Source organism: Megalobrama amblycephala, linkage group LG10 (genome assembly GCF_018812025.1).
Source record: "Megalobrama amblycephala isolate DHTTF-2021 linkage group LG10, ASM1881202v1, whole genome shotgun sequence".
Taxonomy (NCBI): domain Eukaryota; kingdom Metazoa; phylum Chordata; class Actinopteri; order Cypriniformes; family Xenocyprididae; genus Megalobrama; species Megalobrama amblycephala.
The window spans coordinates 17,083,058-17,089,937 of NC_063053.1; the positions used below are offsets into that span (position 1 = coordinate 17,083,058).

Below are 6,880 nucleotides of genomic sequence, written 5' to 3' on the forward strand. Positions count from 1 at the left end.
AACTTTGGACCCTATTGACTTTCATTGTATTTACAACAAAACAAATCACTGCGACATTTTTTTAAAATATCTTTTGTGTTCCACAGTAGAAAGAACGTCATTCATGTTTGGAATGATATTGGGTAAGTAAATGAAGACAATTTTCATTTTTGGATGAACTATCATTTTAGGCCTTGTATGTCGAGTTCTTGTCATTGTGTCAATCTATTCTGTGATTCAGTTGTTGAAAGTCAAGTTGAACATGGAACAAGGAAAAAAAGGTGTAATAGCTTCAAGAGGTTAAAGTTGGTGTTCTTTCACCATTGAAAGTATAAGCAGCATGCTGCTTTCTGAAGCTGATACATGAGTGTCCTACAGTCTTTTTCTGCCTATGCTTAGAAATGTGACCCGGCTGTACGAGCCAAGAGCAAAAGTGCAGTGCTTTCACCATGAAAAAGAGTTTCACCTCTCTCCCTGATTCTCTGTCTCAATCCATCTCTCACTTTTCACTTGTATAGCACAGCAGTCTATTCCTGCCCATACCACAGTTCACAAAACCTCCAGTCAGCAATAAGCATAAACATGCATATTAAAACTCATGTTAGATATCTGTGATAAAGTCCATATGTTTCCTAAATCGACAGTGGTTGACTTATTAAAAAAATACTGTCTACAGTATTTCTTAAATATTAGGAGTTCACAGTTTTACTAACACACTTAGCTGCTACAAATGCTAATGTTAGCATGCCTGCTAAAAAGTTTGTATTATTACTTTGGATGCAAAAAAAGCATCCTTCTCTAGTGACAGATATTCTAAAGTAGGTATATATTCTGACAGAATACGTTTTTGATATAAATCGCACATATTTCATATTAGAGCAGATGTTTTACCAAAAGGGCCTACATTTTGCCATGTCTGCTATATTTCATGTCACAGTCCTGGATAGTTGCTAGCGCCGCATTAATGCACAGGCTTACCTGGGCTTAAGCCTGGAGCCCCGGGCTGAGGAAAGACCTAGTGCTGCTGGAGATATGTGTGACATATTAAAATTGATCACCAGAATTTACAATGAGTTGCTGTGCTTCGCTTAGCTTTGAGTGTGTGGCGATTTGTGAAGCACTGAACCCTCTTGCCTGACCGCGCTATTGTCGCCCTTCCTGAGCATCAGTGTAAGGAGATGCCGACAGTGTGACACGGCCATGAGATTTAATGAGAGTAGAGTGGAACGGAGCTAATACAGTGACACACAAAGTGGATATTCAGCATGTTGTTGGCCACTGAGATAAATGGGAATGCTAACAAATAGCTTTCTCCAGGTATTTTAGACATCATTGTCTTGTACCTATAGTAGCCTATTCATGCTAAGACTAAAAATTTAAAAGGTTTTATCCATAAGCAGGTCATCATATATAATGCAGTTTCGAGTTGACTGTAGTTAGTCTGCCCCAGCTTGCTAATACATTACTACTTATGTTTATGTTTATATCCTCCTCTTATTTCCTTCCCTTCCTGAGCATTTTTTTTTTTTTTTTTTCAGGAGAGCATGGAAATAGCAACAGCAAAGTCATGGATTAATTTCCCAAGGAATGCATAGAATATATAAATATAATAAAAATAAAAACATAATATATAAATAAATATAAAAATGCATGTACACTACTGATTTTTTTAACATGTTTTTGAAAGTTTTTGAAAATTCTTATGCTCACTAAGGCTGCATTTATTTGATCAAAATGCAGTAAAAACTGTAATATTTGTAAAATATTATTACAATTTAAAATAACTGTCTCTTTTTCTCAAGATATTCCTATCTCTATTTTCAGTATCCATTACTCCACTCTTCAGTGTCTCATGATCCTTCAGAAATCACTCTAATATACTGATTTGGTTCTCAAGAAACATCTCTTATCATCAATGTTTAAAACAGTTGTTCAGCTTAATATAATTTCGGAAACTGTGGTGCATTTTTTTTTTCAGGAAAGAACATATTAATTTCTTTCAAAGCATTAAAAAAAATGGGGTTCATTGTTGTTTTGGATTCCATTTATTTTCAGGATTATATTTTTGGGTGATCTCTTTAAACATACATACTTACACTTGCAGTGACTTGAACCACTAATTGACACCCACACACAAGCCACTAGTACACTCTTATGTCACTGCCAAAGGTCAACAGACTATCATAAAGACGTGTGTGAACACCTTCCCATTAACTGGACATTGATTTTTCCTAGAATAGCATCCCATTTTCACAGCATTTCCAATGAAAGTAAACCCTGTCTGCATGTATTTTTCTTCTACTTCTTTAGAACACATGGTTAAATGTGACCCTTCAGGCTATGAGCCCATGAAAGAGATCTGTAGATTGGGTAAAAGCTCTGCAGGGACCCTGACCACTGCATGTCCTCGTGTTCCCTCTTTCTGAGGTAGCAATCAATGGTTTCTACCATACGGCTTGAGCCGGCAGGAAGATAAACAGGGGTTCTAGTTAGAGAGCGGGCTGACTGTGGACCTCTCAGCATGAATTCCTAATATCTTACATAATCCTCCATGTTACCGGGCAGCACAGAGGCTAGTATTGGTAGAGATGGCACTAGGATCCTTTAGGAACACAAGGCTTTTGTTGGCAAACTTGAACATCTTCCACAGAATGAGAGATCAAGGACTATAATTTGAGAAGAATAAAGTATATAATTTTCACAGAGATTAATTAAACTATTATTGTAAGATATGGGCAGCAGTAGCCAAGAATTGAAGCTGACAAAGTGTCCTGAACAAAGGCACTGACTGTCTTATACAGTTTTGTTTTGTTTTGTTACAGAGGCCTCTGTTAGGATAGCACAACAGATGTAAGCAGTAAGTTCACAGTAGTTTACGTTTTCTTTCAGATCTCAAGATTAATGCATAAGTAAGATCAATCTCTGGGAAATTGACAAAAAAGGACATTGTGGAAGTGAACAATACAGGAATAAAAAAAAAAAAGGAATAATGTCAAAATGATTAATCTAGCAGCAAATACTGTACCAAACTATTAGAAACTGTTTTACTATTTTAAAGGTAACAAATGCAGCATTGCTCTGTGCACTGCGGTTTATAAAAAGTAGTTCAGCACTCATTTCAGTTTCATTTATGCATTTGGCAGACACTTTAATCCAAAGCGAGTTACTCTGTATTCAAGGTATACATTTCGAACCTTCATGAACTTGCGTTGTTAGTAGGGCTGTGACGAGACGAGTAGCTCACGAGACGAGACGAGACTCGAGATTGAGTTCACGAGACGAGACAAGGTTTTTACACACTATTTTTAAGAAATCCTCAATGGCAAAATACATGACTAGAAAAAATATTCTGCAGGTGTATTTAAAATGTTTTAACTAATCATCTTGTAATGAATGTCATTTCAGTTCTACTGAGTATAAATTATCATATGCAGTAAAAGACAACAATACTCAAGTACTGTAAAAGGTTTTGGCACTAACTCAACTGACTGACTTCTCTTCTGTATGATTTCAGTCTCTTCAGACCTTACTGTACATGATTTATGAGCTTCTACAACTTTTGACCTCCTAACTGAACTACTTTCCACAAATTGATCATAGAAATAAAAACAGTATAAATAAAAATGGTAACACTTTACAATAAGGTCTCATTTATTAACATTAATGTATTAACCAACATCAACTAACAATGAGCAATATATTTGCTACAGTATTTATTCATCTTTGTTTATGTTAGTTAATAAAAATAGTCATTCATTGTTAGTTCATGATAGTTCACAGTGCATTAACTAATGTTAACAAATGAAACCTTATTGTTTGTGCTTAATAAGATTAAGAGAAAACTGTGTTTTTATGCTAACACTTTACAATAAGTGCAACCATAATCGCACTTTCTCAATATTCAGAGTGCAAATAAGACCAAATTTTTCTTTGATACAGAGCTAAGAGATGGTTACAACTACACAGCCCAGCCTAAGATAGCTTTCATATTGGAAGATATTTGCATTCATCAGGGAGCCGCTTTTTGCGGGGTATTGAAATCGCGTTTGAATGCGCGCTCATGTTTACTTTCACTTTCGCGATCGCGCATACTCTGTAAACATTAGGGCTGGGCGATATATCGCAAGCTACGCAATATCGCGTTCATTATCGAAGGCGATTCATCTGCGATATTGAACGCGATATTGCGTAGCTTGTCAGTGAACTACGGCTCTGTCTATTAAATGCCGCTCCATTTGAAAGCAGGTGATGGCGATTTAGCGGCAATCAGGGAACCGGCTTTACTGACGAAATGCGCGTGACAATTGCATGCGATATATCGCCCAGCCCTAGTAAATATGGAGCGGCGCGACCATTATCCAACTGAATTAAATGTTTTTTATTTAAATACAAAGCAAAACGACAGTGGAGGCGTAAAGTAAACGTAGCGGTGGCATATTCTTTCCTAGTCATCCTAACACTCTTGTCATGGCAATATCACGATACTACTTTTCGCCTCGACGAGAAATCTCGTCACACCCCTAATTGTTAGTGTTTAAGGGTCACTTCACCCAAAAATGAAAACTCTGTCTTTAATTACTCACCCTCATGTTGTTCCACACCCGTAAGATTTTAATTCATTTTCAGAACACAAGATATTTTTGATGAAATACGAGAGCTTTCTGACCTATGATAGACTGCAATGTTATTACCACTTTCAAGGCCCAGAAAGGTAGTAAAAACTTTGTTAAAATAGTCCATGTTACTACAGTGGTGCAACCTTAATATTATGAAGCGACGAGAATACTATTTGTGCGCAAAAAAACAAACAAAAGTAACAACTTTATTTAACAATTTCTTCTCTTCCTTGTCAGTCTCCTATGCTGTTCACATAGTAAACACAGTGCAGCACTTCCGGGTTCTACGTCAGAATGTCGGCTCATTATCGGCCAGCTCTTGCGTCAGCATCACATGCACTCGTCATGGTGCTCACGTGTACAGCGTTGGCCAATACTGAGCCAGCGTTTGTTTTTTGCGCACAAAAGTATTTTCATTGCTTTATAACATTAAGGTTGAACCACTGTAGTCACATGGACTATTTTGACATTGTCTTTACTACCTTTCTGTACCTTGAAAGTGATAATAACGCTGCAGTCTATCAGAGGACAGAACGCTCACGGATTTCATCAAAAATATCTTAATTTGTGTTCAGAAGATGAACAAAGGACTTACAGGTTTGGAACAATATGAGGGTGAGTAATTAATGACAGAATTTTCATGTATGATACCATGAATATATGGCTCAGACCATGTCAAATCAGGTCAGGATGATTTTGACCCGATTTTGATCATAGCTTGATTATATGTCCTACAAATATATTTATTGCAGATTCTAATTATTTGTTAAATTATTTATATTGGGCCACTAACTACACCTTCAAAAAGACCAAAGATACTAATACATTTTTATCTTAAAACATTAACTTTGATTGACTTTTTGTCAATCTTGTCCTTATCCTGCACAAATAAAGTCCCTATCATAATCAAAATATTAGTTTTTAACATTTTTGTCTGGTACGGTACAATATTTTGCTCATTTTAAAGGGACATATTTGATGTTGACTTGACATGGAAGTGTCTATGTGTCCTGATTTTAAACGATGGTTATCAAGTTGATGGCTTGTAGCAATATAGAGTCTAGTTTTTATTCACATGCTGTGATAATCCAGATATTTCAGTGACTTACTTATAGATATAATTTTTAAACCTTGCACTTGTTCTCCCTTTTATTTGGAGTTACTGAAAGTTTAACACCAACTGCATGTCTTTTTTACTACTAAAATGAAGTAGCGGTCAATGCTGCATTTATCTCATACTAAATTCTTTTCCACAATGTAATCCGCATATCTTGAATTCAATGTTTCTCCTCCCCGTTGCAGTAGCAGAAAGCCTGAATCAATTGCTCACTCGTGCACTAATGAGAGATCGATAAACATTGTAGCTCTCCACTTCTACGAGCGTGTTCACCTATTTACCCCAAGAACTCGTCTCATCAGCTTCATTTTCTACACAGTGTGCAGTACGTAGGAATTACTGCGTGCCGAAGTCTGCATGACAACGAATAGATTATGGAATTAGCAACCACACACGGCGATCACAGGGGGGCTAAATTGATGTCTGTTTAGGACACAGCTTAGCAGGATTAGAATTTTTCATTAAACCATAAAAAAAGCAGACAGTCATTAATTATGGCTGAGCATTCAAGATCAGTCATTGGCCAGGTCACAAAGAGCTGAGTAGATTTAATTTAGTACCAGGCTTCTGAGAACTGTTTCCTAACTGTTACACAACCCCTGGCTCCCCAGCAAGAGAGCAAAAAACAGCCGTCTGATGCCAGCTGCGATCGCCAGGGCCTTTATCTCTTGAGATATGAAAGGAAAAGAAATTAAATTCAACTTAAATGTCAAGGCAAGCAATTAGAAATGTATTCCTCAAATTGCAAATTAATTACTGCAAAGAGCCAAAGCCTTGTACCACCACATCAGCCTGGAACTACGACGAAAGCCCACAAAGCGTGAAGCGTGAACAGCCAGCAGTGCTTGTTCTGTGTCACATTACCAATGCAAATGCAGCTGAGCTACAGCATTATTCATTATTTACACATAGCATCAACGGACGGTCTGATTGATGGACAGTATGATTTCACAACATCGGGCCCTGAGGAACACTTAGGCAGAGACCCCAAATGAAGCAGATTTACAGGATGACTACAGGTTGTAGAGCTATATTTAGACAGAGGTCGGTCAAGGTCAAATGAAATGTCCTCTGTTGGAGAGATCACCAAGGTTGGGTTGTTTTAAAAAGTAGGCCTACTTCACTGTGGTGACTCAACAAATTATGTAGAAAAGAAGCGAGTAGAAAG

At 37.1% G+C, this 6,880-nt stretch overlaps 2 protein-coding genes across 5 annotated transcripts in view; one reads left to right on the forward strand and one right to left on the reverse strand.

Annotated features, from left to right (window-relative positions):
- The window catches only part of slc24a3 (solute carrier family 24 member 3), a 239,234-nt gene that overhangs the window by 113,055 nt on the left and 119,299 nt on the right, over nt 1-6,880 (forward strand). The gene's annotated exons all lie outside the window — the stretch shown is intronic.
- Nucleotides 1-6,880, reverse strand: part of ccdc85a (coiled-coil domain containing 85A) — a 29,505-nt gene that overhangs the window by 16,765 nt on the left and 5,860 nt on the right. The window lies entirely within an intron of this gene.